Here is a 13,342-nt window from a genome sequence, read left to right on the forward strand (position 1 = left end):
GGTCTGAAGCCGTCTGTCAACATCTGTCTGTGTCTTCGTCGAATTGGTGCCACACTCCGTGTCGGCTTTCCGCTTGGTACGAGGAGGCTTGATTACAGCTACATAGGAGCAGGAAGGTTTATCACATGGAGGTTCTGGGCTCTGTGGGGTGTCTCCCGGCAGGGCTCCTCCGTCATCTCACCAGGACTCAGTCCTGTGCGCTGTGTATCCCTCCCCTGCACCAAGCATTTCATTCGGCCCTGGTGCATTTTTAGGCCCTGCTCGTTCTTCAGGCTCTTGCCACAGATGCATCTTACAGGTGCCGTCGTCATTAAGCCGTTTGCCAAAGTTGTCAACGTTGGGTCCGTACTGTTGGGGAACTCATCCTCACTCCCTCTCGGGTTTCCCAGGGGGTATTTTTCAGTAGGGTTCTTTGTAGCTTTGTTGGTTTTCTTCCTCATAGAAGATGCAAGTTGGGATGCTACCCCTTATTGACTAAAGAGAGTGACATTTTTCCTAAAACTATTGTAGCGTAACTCAGAAGTGCTGTAATGATGCGTCAGTGCAACCCTCCTACTGGTGCGTTTGATGCGGCAGCGCGATGCTCCCATTGGTGGGTTTCTGGTAGGACATGATTGCGCGCATGAAATACTTGCGAAATAGATGAATTACTTCCAACTATTAGGTCTGACAAAGCACAGAGTGAAAATTCAGAATCTCCTATGAACCCCTCTTTAAATAACTTCACAACTGTAAACCAAATCGATGTAACCTCAATCATTATGTCCTTTAAAACATCAACGTGCCTCCTAGATCCAATTCCAACCAAAGTTTTTAAAGAGACTCTGCCTCTAACTATTGATATAATCCTAAATATAATAAATACCTCATTAGTTTACTGGCCACGTGCCAGTCCTTTAAATATGTCGTTATTTAACCTCTCTTGAAAAAAACCTACTCTAGATCCTGATATCTTAGCCAATTACAGACATATCTCTAATCTACTCTTCCTCTCCAAAGTCATTGAAAGAGTGGTAATCAAACAACTATGTCAGCACCTACAGGACAATTGTTTATTTGAACATTTCCAGTGTGACTTTCGAGCTCATCATAGCACTGAAACTGCATTAGTCAAAGTAACTAAGGACTTGTTACTGTAAGAGTCAGTTATGGTGTGCCGCAAGGGTCGGTCCTCGGCCCATCTTGTTTACACTGTATATGCTTCCTTTAGGCAATATCATCAGAAAACATAGCATTAATTTTCATTGTTACGCTGACGACACACAATTGTATTTATCAATTAAACCTGATCAGATCAGGCAAGTGGATAAACTAAGTACCTATGTCTGAGATGTAAACACCTGGAGGAGCACTGATTATCTTTTACTTAACCCTGAAAAGACAGAAATCCTTATAATAAGCCCAAAAAGTGTGAGAGATTCCCTAACTGCCCAGATAGTCACTATGGACAATGGGAGTGTAGCCTCCAGCACCACAGTTAAAAACCTAGGAGTTCTATTTGACCCAGACTTATCATTTAAAGCTCATATTAAACAAACCTGCAGAACAGCCTTTTTTCACCTACGCAACATAGCCAAAATTAGAAATATTCCGTCTAAAATCGATGCAGAAAAATTAATTCACGCGTTCGATACATCTAGATTGGATTACTGTAACTCCTTACTCGCAGCTCGTCCTAAAAGTTATTTAAAAAGTCTTCAGCTAGTCCAGAACGCAGCAGCAAGACTTTTAACAGGAACTAATAGAGGACCGCACATCACCCCTGTGCTCCAAGCCCTTCACTGGCTTCCAGTAGAGTTTAGAATTAAATTTAAAATCCTCCTTCTTACATTGAAGACCATTAATGGTTAGGGGCCATCTTATCTCACAGATGCTCTGGTTCCACAGCGCCCCAACAAAACACTTCGTTCTCAGAATGCAGGTCTACTGGTAATTCCCAGGGTCTCTAAAAAGTATTGTAGGTGCTAAAGCCATTAGTTACCAAGCTCCTGTCTTATGAAATCAGCTTACAGCTAATATTAAAGAGGCCGATACAGTCTGTACATTTAAGATTAGATTAAAAACGTTCCTATTTGACAAAGCTTATGGTCAGGTTAGTTAAAAACAGACTGGTCTCACAGTTCAGTCTAAGCTGCACTAGAAGCTATAATGCCGGGGGAAGTTCAACCACTGAGTCCTATCCCCTGCTTCTCACTCTACCTACCACTTGTCTTTACTTTATTTTTTATTTTTCTAATTGTATTATCTAGTTGACTAGTCTCTTCATCACAAGTCACCCGGTGTCCCTTTTCCCCCCTATTTTTCAGCCGCAGCCGCCTGACCCCGGCTGGATGGACGCCCCCCATCTTAAATGGCTAGATGGACCCCTTCAAGTTCTCTCACCCCATTGCATCTCTACAAACGGGAACTCCTTCTGCTAATACCCAACATCAGTCCTGGTGCTTCTAAAGCCTGTCCGTCCTGGGAGTGGATCTCTCCTGACTGTGGTTCTCCCCAAGGTTTCTCTTTTTTTCCCATGGGGTTTGAGTTTTTCATTGCTGCCATGGTGAGTCTAAGGATGGGGGATGCCCAGGACTTGAACTCATCTAGTTCATCTACTTTATCTGACTGTGTATCATATTGACTCTGCAAAGCCCTCTGAGACAACCTTGTGATATAGGTCTATACAAATAAAATTGAATTGAATTGAAATAATACAGTGGCATTGTGTTCTATAAGCATTTATTTATCAGTCTCACGGGCCGTCAGTTACAAATGAAAATTCTAATTTCCTGGTCGGGTATTTTCGGAAATTTTGACGCCACGAGCGGGAGCCGGCTGTAGAAACTCTACTTGTGTATGCGTCACTGGTTGAGTTCTCTGCCACAGAATCCCAAACTGGACTGTGTGTATGCAAAATGCTGTAAGATTTGCGATCTCCTCATATACAATATATTACCAAAAGAGGATGCACTTTGACGAGTCTGGGTGAGATTTGTGCAGCAAACTCGGTGCGACTTACGAGAACCTGGACCAGGGCCTGTCGTGTGTTCGCGACATTTGAGGAGTTCTTAGAAAAGTAAATTGTGCTTCGATATCCCATGTGGTCCAAGATGTGCTAAATTTGAAACACTTCCATTTTTGAAGATTGATTCTAAAACTTTTCTAAACGTTTTCTAATGAACCTATGTATAAATGTTAGGGTTGTTCCGATCATGTTTTTTTGCTCCCGATCCGATCCCGATCGTTTTAGTTTGAGTATCTGCCGATCCCGATATTTCCCGATCCGATTGCTTTTTTTGGCTCCCGATTCAATTCCGATCATTCCCGATAATTTTTCCCGATCATATACATTTTGGCAATGCATTAAGAAAAAAATGAATAAAACTCGGACGAATATATACATTCAACATACAGTACATTAGTACTGTATTTGTTTATTATGACAATAAATCCTCAAGATGGCATTTACATTATTAACATTCTTTCTGTGAGAGGGATCCACGGATAGAAAGACTTGGGACTTTGTGTATTGTGACTAAATACTGCCATCTAGTGTATTTGTTGAGCTTTCAGTTCAGATACTGCAGCATGCCCCAAGGCATGATGGGAAAGTGGAACCATGATGGGAAGTAAAACCATGACTGTGAGTCATGCTAACAATGGATATACCATCTGTGCTTTGGAAAATAAGTTATGGTGTTAAGACAATGATTAATTGCCTCCTTGCTTACCCTCATTGATTCCTGTGACATTTCTAACCATTGGGAGAGAGATTGCAAGGATTTAATCAAATGAAAGACGGTTTCAAAGGCTACCAAGGTTCACTCTACTCAATTATTGATAAACTTTGTCTCTCATTGTAGGGGAAATATCATTACAATAGTTTGAATGCAACAACGAGTGAAAGGGTCATACAGCGCAAATATTATTAGCTTTAAATGCTTTAACATGACTCATTTATCAATCAAGTAAATACTGCCGTATTTGAAATATTTGTGATAACCCTACGCTAAACCTAAATTAAAAACTCAGGGTGAGTGTAACATATTATATCTGTAACGTTAAATACTGTTAGCAAAACGATTTAATTAAAATCAATATACATTAAAAAAAGGCATGGCCGATATTTTTTTGCCGATTCCGATACTTTGAAAATGACGTGATCGGAGCCGATCGATCGGGAGGCCGATCGATCAGGACATCTCTAATAAATGTTGCTTTACATTTTGTAAATATCAATGTTTCTGTTTTGTAAATATCATGTATGTTTCTGTATGTTTTGCAAATAATGATGTATGCTTTGTAAAATGTGTATATGTAACAGACAGCTAGGACTGAGGGGGCGTGACAGGACGAGCGTGTCTGCACTCTTCTCCATAGCTCCCATTTGGACTTCAACTTCCGCACTTTCAAATGAGACCAACCAGTGGAACATAGGTGACACGATTACAGCGTGACGAAGCTTCAAAGATGATATGCGTAAACGTGTTTCCGCCAACATTTTCTCCCAAGACTCTGGAGTTTTTGGAGTTTTTCCTTGCCGACATGGAGGGTCTAAGGATGGGGTGATGCCCAGGACTTGAACTTTATTTATTCATCTTTGTTGCTTCATTTGCTGTTTCCGATTGTGTATCATATTGCCTCTGCATAGCCCTTTGATACAACCTTGTTGTGATTTAGGGCTATACAAATAAAATTGAATTGAATTGAACAAGTTCGGTTTTAAAGGGTTTTTAAGCTCCTGAGACCCAAACTTTTTTTTTTTTCCCGCTATGCATTTTGCCAGGGGTGGCCAAGTCTGGTCCTCGTGATCCTCAATTCAACCTGTTTTGCAGGTTTGCCTCCTCCAACATGCATGAATCAAATAATTAGGGTCTCTGGAAGAGGTTAAGAGTTTTAGGAGATAAGAACAAATTTTCCAGAAGGGTGACGTCGATTTCTTCAACTTCACTGTCAGCGATCGCCTCATCTGCTGGAGATTCTGTCTCCAGTCATATGTGTGGTGCAGCAATATTGGGAAGATTTCCACTGTCATCAGCACATATATCATCCTCAAAACCATCTACTGCGAAAACGTTTTCATTTGATTCGATGTCTGAATCCTTGAAGAAAAAAGGGTTGTCTGACAAATCACCATCTATGGTGATTGTGCGTTTTGCTGCGTAAATACACACTCCCGCCCGTGATGTAACAGCTGCTAGCAAACAATGTTTAGCCACGCTGTCAAGTTGGCTGAGCGTCTCCAGAACTCCTGTGGTAGGGGCAAGTAAAATCAGCTTTTCTTCAGTAAGTACGGAAAATATGTAACATACACTAGAAAATAATAGAAAAGAACAAAATTATGTGATTTTCAGAATGCGACATATTTCCTCTCTAAAGATTGTAGCTTTGCAAATTTGTAGCTGTTCAAATATGAAAGGTACCAAATCCTATCTTGTCAGTCAAGCGACATCTTATGGCTAATTGGCTGGCAAACAATGACTTGCCAGTGTCAGTGCCTTGCTATTGCTGACTACCACTGTACATGAGTTTTACATATCATTCATGTTATGATGAGGTTGAAGGTAAAACTGTTACTTTTGTTATCAGGTCACATGGAAGGCCATTAATGCACATTATTATGTTTGAGACACTCTTTACAGTATTACAATAAAGGGACAGATTGAAAGTAGGACTGAGCAAGCCGCACGTCACACCGTGCCAAAGTGAATTAACTGATGCAGGATAAGTATCGTTTGCTCCTGCAGTTGTTTTTCTTTGTCTCAACTCTTGTGATTTCATATATCATTATTTTCTTTTGCTGGTGAAGCTGGTAGTTGTGTTCTGGGTGTTTTCTTTTTTTTTTTTCTTCTTTTTTTTGTTTACATTCCATTTTAATCCTCTATCTCTTGTCTTACCTACTCTATTTCTTCACACTCTGCTGTTGCCTTCGATTTTCATCCCGCCCTCTTTCTCCCACTTTCCCCTCATCTCTCCATTTATCAGTATTTTAGCTTGAAACAGATAACATCATTGCTTTACTGCTGCACAAAGCTGACAGTTTGCCTGTCCTCGCCGTGGGCTTTAAACACACTAAATCAGTGCCTGAAAGAAATAGATATTTTGCCACTGAGATAAGACCATTTCCTGGTAAGCATTCATTGAAATGATATAATAACTGACATGGTTAGGAGTGTGGTGCTAAAAGAAGAGGGTGTGAGGGAACAGTGATGAATATGGCTTTTGCATTTCCTTTTGTAACATGAAGATGCCTCTTTTTCTGTAAGAGAAGAAATGGTTGAGGGATCTAAACGTTGACACTAGAGGTGGTAAATTGAATGCCATGAGCCGTCTGAGCCTCTCTGTCTCTAAAAAGAAATCCAATTAAGGTGTATTGGAGGGTTGTGAATGAGGCAGTGACTGGGCTCCCAGTGGCTGATAAGACTGGTGCTATAACTGAAGCCAGATCAGTCGCTGCTAAACGTGTAATCCCCTCCAGCTGAACAATATGGACGCAAGTCTGATTCAATACAGCAGCAGCCAATTCCCCACATTAAATCAACACAGGGAGGCCAGAGTTGTTAACACACTGCCTAAGGCTTAAGTCAACCCAAGAAATCAGAGAGTGTGGCTGCTGACAATGGCAGCTATCTCTTTTCACACGGCACATACACACATGCACACACACTGCATAAAAGGTCCCTGGGGAAGTGATTTCTGTCCTTTCAGCGTTAAGTACCTCAGCTCTCCAAGTAATTTCACGGCTAATGCAACAGTTCTACACTGTATCTATTTGTCTGTGTGTGCGTTTATGTTTTCATTGTCAGCGTATGTATGTATGTGTTGTTGGTAAAAGATGTTCTAAAATTACAATAAGATGAGCGGTTTGTGCTCATTTTTAGAAGCAGGATTGCACTATTATTACTTTGATATTCATCATAGCTTTGAGGAAGATGATGATTAGATGAACAGGATGATGATGGTTAATCATCTAGCCAGCAATAATACAGTTCTATTCCAATTTAAGAGACAAAAGGTTGGTTGGTCAGATATCAGATGTTGGTGTCCAATTTAAGAGACAAAAGGTTGGTTGGTCAGATATCAGATGTTGGTGTAGCCACAACAACATCTGCAAACCCAGAAGCCCTGTTTTCAATTTTTATAAAAAGAAAAAGTCAGCCCTGTTGTATAAACCATGAAACTCACCTCACAAATGTGTCAAAACAAATATTCCCAGGTCCTCTTTAAAAACAAACCAAAATATACAGCTAATTTGCTCAGGGCGCACAAGGCCCCCCTGCAATATTTCCTGCAACTGTTTCAATCAAAATGATTTACTGACCCAGCAACTTTATCAAGAATAGCCTCAGTCATTATGAGGTGCTAATGAAACAGGAACAGTTCTCATTTGTGGTGTATACACAAAAGATCGCAGGAGTCGGAGCTCGGAGCATGCAACTGTAGACCGTGGACGAGCGTAGACGGCGCGCGGCCGTTGGCCGAAACGTAGACCGCGGACCGCTGTGGAAAATCCCACGCCGCCGTTGGCCGCAACGTCGACCGCGGTCCGCCTCCTTTTTTCGGCCGTGGCCAATCGGCTCTCCTCGCCTACGACCACGGACGCCCGTGATTGGCTCCGCGAACGTAGACCGCGGCGGCCCGCCTCCTCCTTACGACGCGCCTGTGATTGGCCCAAAAGACGCAATCGGCGAAAAGACCCACGCACTCAATCGACAAGCCGGAAAGGTAAATATTGTGTATGAAATTCGACAAAAATGATGCAAACCAGTGTTGTTTTTCAATTACCGATTCGAGCTAACGCTAGCTAGGCTAGTTGGCGTGTAGATAAGCCGTGTTGTGCGCGTTGCGCCGCGCTAATAATAATTAGCCATGTGCAGGCACGCACGTAACGTGAACATTCAATGACTCCGTGTGCTATACGTCTTGTATTACTTGTAACTAGTCACAAATTTAACCAATAACTCATTCATTCCACTTGTGTTCAATGCATTTTTTGTTGTGACGTGATCCTCCCTAGTATGATGCCCACACTGTAAATGCTCCCTATTTGGATTACAAAAAAAAAACTGAACAAAACAGAAATACTGTACTACATAGACGTCATCATTTTGTAAGTGGGCCAATTTTGCATTTTCCCCAATAACTTCGTTTTTATTTGGAATTTGGGAATCAGATGAACTCAAGACACCCCTCTCAACATTTTAGCATCTCTGAACATCAAGTCATTTTTCTTTTTCTAATTGCCAGCTAGGAATGGAGGCATCCTCTTCACAACCGACAAAAACACAATTTTATTATTACCATCATCTAGAATTTTTCCTCCGTGTCATGTCCTGCTTTTGTGTTGACACTTGCCTTTGTGTTTCTCAGTGTACATCAGAAGCGATGACCGGCCACCGTGCTTTGCTGCCTAAACTGCGCTTGAGAAGTACATGTACAAACAAGGTATTGTTCTGGATGCCTTTTTTTAAAAAAAACATCTCCTTCATTTAAAAAATGAATTGAACCATATTATTACTTCTTGTCTGATGTTTTTTTTTTTATTTTTATTTTTTTACACCTAACAGCTAGGAAAAACTGCCTTGCCGTCACCGCAGCTCCAACAGACCAGCAGATCCCCGGCCAGCTCACGGTGACCTTTGGGAAATACAAAGGCAAGACCTTCATGTGGCTTACGGAGGAAGATGTCGGCTATGTCAAGTAGTGAGTATATATAAGAAATTGATAATAGGCAATGGATTGTGTGTCTTTGTTACCCAAAATAAAAAAATCGATTTAAAACAACTACTGCATGCTCTCTTAAAAAGTCTCCTCGATGGCCACGTGAAGGAGAGGCGACGACAGAAGGGAAGGTGCGACACCAAAACTGGGGAGTGGAGACTGAAGGAGCAGCTTCTACGCTACGTGGATATGTTCCCTCCGGTGTCATGCCACTTGGAGCAGAACATCGACCGGGCCATCTGCGGGCAAGGCCGCTTCCGGTCCTTCACGTTCGAGGAGATGTGGCAGTTTTATGACTTCTCCAAGCTCCTCCGTAACGATCTCCAGGCCGAAAGCGCAGAAGAATGGAAGATGGCCCAGGAAGTCTTCTGCTTTGTGCGTCAGTGGCTACTGATGACAAAGTAGGACATCAGTGTCACGTTAAGAAATTTCGATTGTACATCCTCACAAAGGAGGAGGAGGTTAGTAGGTCGATAAAAAAATAACATAATTTCCTTTGCCAGTGTTTTAATGCATTTCATGGCTTACCCGTGATATTTATTTTTTGTTCTGTAGCAAGCTAAAGGCAAAGTTGCACCAGCTACGCCCCTCACGTCAGCTTGTGCATCAGCATTAGCAGCATTATCAACATGACCTGCTGTAGCAAATACACCATCAGCAGCAGCAGGAGCAGCAGCACAACAACAAGCACCACCACCACAAGGTGATGATGAAGACTGGCAATGTAAAATACTACGCGCCTGGGCGCTTTGTGGCCAATCCGCACAGGGTCACAAAAAATATTCCAAAAAAAAAAAAAAGACCTACACGGTCAAGGCATCCACGTCCAAAGGACTTTCTGTCGGGTCTTTTGAAAACTTTGTAAATTTTAAGGAGGCGGTCAATGACCTTGTAAAATAAAACACATTGATATGTACTTCATGTCTCAGCTACTTCTTTTTACACACACAAATATGCAGTATGTTCGGCATAGCATATAGTCCTGTATATTGTACACTTTCCCAATGAGTGCAGACAGAAAATTAAAAACCTAGTCCTTATTTCTCAACACTTCAATATCTGCAAAACACTTGCTTATCATTAAACTTATTTAAGACTCAATACAGGCTGCTTAACTTTTACTGTGTACTATAGCTCCTTTATTTAAATACAAGAAAAAAACTGGAATTTGAGTGTAATAACAAATACATTTAAAGCATAGAGATTGGGAAAAGTCCTAATGCCCTTTAATTGAAAGTGGGGAAAAAATAGGCCAAGACAACACAACAGCTAAAACACAGTAATGATGAAATCTATAATGCTGCGCTTCGGACCATGACGTCACTTGAAGGAAACAACATCGAACTTTGGTCCCGCCCTCCCGCAGCCTCTGAACAGATGCTCAACCACCCTGCGGAATGGAAAGATGCCAAGACCACCCAGAGTTAACTTGTTACCTGTTGGGCAGAATGACCTCGTGAATGAAAATTTAAAACCTAGTGACTTACTTCTAATGGAATACTAGTTTCTTAACACTTGTATATCTGATTAACACTTGCATATTGCAGTTTGCTATTGGCGTAGTTCAGGAGTCAGCTATCATTTTATTTATTTCAACATCATCCTTCGTACACTGCTTAGTTTAAATTTATTTTTAGGTAGTAGTAGTAGTGTATATTATTTATTTATGTATTGACATTAATTTATTGTGTGATGCACTGATAGAGTGTTGCTATTTTTAATGTCATTGTACTATTTGAATGACAAAGCCTATTCTATTCTAACATTCAAACAGCCGTATTCAACCGCCTGCAACTACCACAGAAAAGACAACACACACAAATTGACCTAAAATATGAATGAATCAGCTCATCTGTGAATACGTATTTTATATATTCTGCGGGGAAAAGTTCACCAAACAAAGGCATTTAGGATTCTTTGACATTGGCCAAAAACACACCTCCTTAAAATAAATTCCTATATTTAATCTTTAAAAAGCTTTGAAATGTCATAAATATTCTTAATTCCAGAATAAATATGGATTCAAAACATTATTTGAAAGCAATTTTTTTTTATTTAGGTAAAAAATGAACAACTTTTAGATGTATGTGCTTAATAAGAACAAATGGCAATATTTACTGAAGTAAGTAAGTGGAATAATCTCACATTCATCTGTTAAATAGTCTTTAACGCGCAAAACAAGATGGAGAAAATTATTTGACTAGACTATGTGGGCCTAAAGTGCAGTAAGCGACCGGAATTAGTGCTCATTGTTTAAATACACTTTAAACTCATTCATAAACAGTTTTACAAAAAACTCACAGCTGCCACCCTGGAGGGGATGTTCAATTGGAGTGGGTTCGGTCACACACAGATTGCAGACCGGAAGGAGTACTGGCCAATCAGAGCAGGGTTGGGGTACCACCCCACAGTCTGGACTGATGACCAATCAGAGAGGGCGTATTTAATTGTAGGGCAGAATTGATACAAATCAGTCAACGTTTCGCGATTTGAAGACAGAGGCCGCATCGCGCTCGACCTTTGACCCTTGACTCTAAAGTTTGGCGGGCCTCCTCCCACGTGAAGTGCAATCGAACTCTAGCGACACCTGCGCTCGACGTTGACGCCCGGGGCCAAACTGTCTGCAATCTGTGTGTGACCGAACCCACTCCAATTGAACAACCCCTCCAGGGTGGCAGCTGTGAGTTTTTTTGTAAAACAGTTTATGAATGAGTTTAAAGTGTATTTAAACAATAAGCACTAATTCCGGTCGCTTACTGCACTTTAGGCCCACATAGTCTAGTCAAATCATTTTCTCCATCTTGTTTTGCGCGTTAAAGACTATTTAACAGATGAATGTGAGATTATTCCACTTACTTACTTCAGTAAATATTGCCATTTGTTCTTATTAAGCACATATATCTAAAAGTTGTTCATTTTTTACCTAAATTAAAAAAAAATGCTTTCAAATAATGTTTTGAATCCATATTTATTCATTTCAAAGCTTTTTAAAGATTAAATATAGGAATTTATTTTAAGGAGGTGTGTTTTTGGCCAATGTCAAAGAATCCTAAATGCCTTTGTTTGGTGAACTTTTCCCCGCAGAATATATAAAATACGTATTCATAGATGAGCTGATTCATTCATATTTTAGGTCAATTTGTGTGTGTTGTCTTTTCTGTGGTAGTTGCAGGCGGTTGAATACGGCTGTTTGAATGTTAGAATAGAATAGGCTTTGTCATTCAAATAGTACAATGACATTAAAAATAGCAACACCCTATCAGTGCATCACACAATAAATTAATGTCAATACATAAATAAATAATATACACTACTACTACCTAAAAATAAATTTAAACTAAGCAGTGTACGAAGGATGATGTTGAAATATATAAAATGATAGCTGACTCCTGAACTACGCCAATAGCAAACTGCAATATGCAAGTGTTACGCAGATATACAAGTGTTAAGAAACTAGTATTCCAATAGAAGTAAGTCACTAGGTTTTAAATTTTCATTCACGAGGTCATTCTGCCCAACAGGTAACAAGTTAACTCTGGGTGGTCTTAGCATCTTTCCATTCCGCAGGGTGGTTGAGCATCTGTTCAGAGGCTGCGGGAGGACGGGACCAAAGTTTGACGTTGTTTCCTTCAAGTGACGTCGTGGTCCGAAGCGCAGCATTATATATTTCATCATTACTGTGTTTTAGCTGTTGTGTTGTCTTGGCCTATTTTTTCCCCACTTTCAATTAAGGGCATTAGGACTTTTCCAAATCTCTGTATGCTTTAAATGTATTTACAGTGCCTTGCAAAAGTATTCGGCCCCCTTGAACCTTGCAACCTTTCGCCACATTTCAGGCTTCAAACATAAAGATATGAAATTTAATTTTTTTGTCAAGAATCAACAACAAGTGGGACACAATCGTGAAGTGGAACAACATTTATTGGATAATTTAAACTTTTCTAACAAATAAAAAACTGAAAAGTGGGGCGTGCAATATTATTCGGCCCCTTTACTTTCAGTGCAGCAAACTCACTCCAGAAGTTCAGTGAGGATCTCTGAATGATCCAATGTTGTCCTAAATGACCGATGATGATAAATAGAATCCAAATGTGTGTAATCAAGTCTCCGTATAAATGCACCTGCTCTGTGATAGTCTCAGGTTTCTGTTTAAAGTGCAGAGAGCATTATGAAAACCAAGGAACACACCAGGCAGGTCCGAGATACTGTTGTGGAGATGTTTAAAGCCGGATTTGGATACAAAAAGATTTCCCGAGCTTTAAACATCTCAAGGAGCACTGTGCAAGCCATCATATTGAAATGGAAGGAGCATCAGACCACTGCAAATCTACCAAGACCCGGCCGTCCTTCCAAAATTTCTTCTCAAACAAGGAGAAAACTGATCAGAGATGCAGCCAAGAGGCCAATGATCACTCTGGATGAACTGCAGAGATCTACAGCTGAGGTGGGAGAGTCTGTCCATAGGACAACAATCAGTCGTACACTGCACAAATCTGGCCTTTATGGAAGAGTGGCAAGAAGAAAGCCATTTCTCAAAGATATCCATAAAAAGTCTCGTTTAAAGTTTGCCACAAGCCACCTGGGAGACACACCAAACATGTGGAAGAAGGTGCTCTGGTCAGATGAAACCAAAATTGAA

The sequence above is a fragment of the Corythoichthys intestinalis genome, chromosome 11, assembly GCF_030265065.1.
Source record: "Corythoichthys intestinalis isolate RoL2023-P3 chromosome 11, ASM3026506v1, whole genome shotgun sequence".
Lineage (NCBI taxonomy): Eukaryota > Metazoa > Chordata > Actinopteri > Syngnathiformes > Syngnathidae > Corythoichthys > Corythoichthys intestinalis.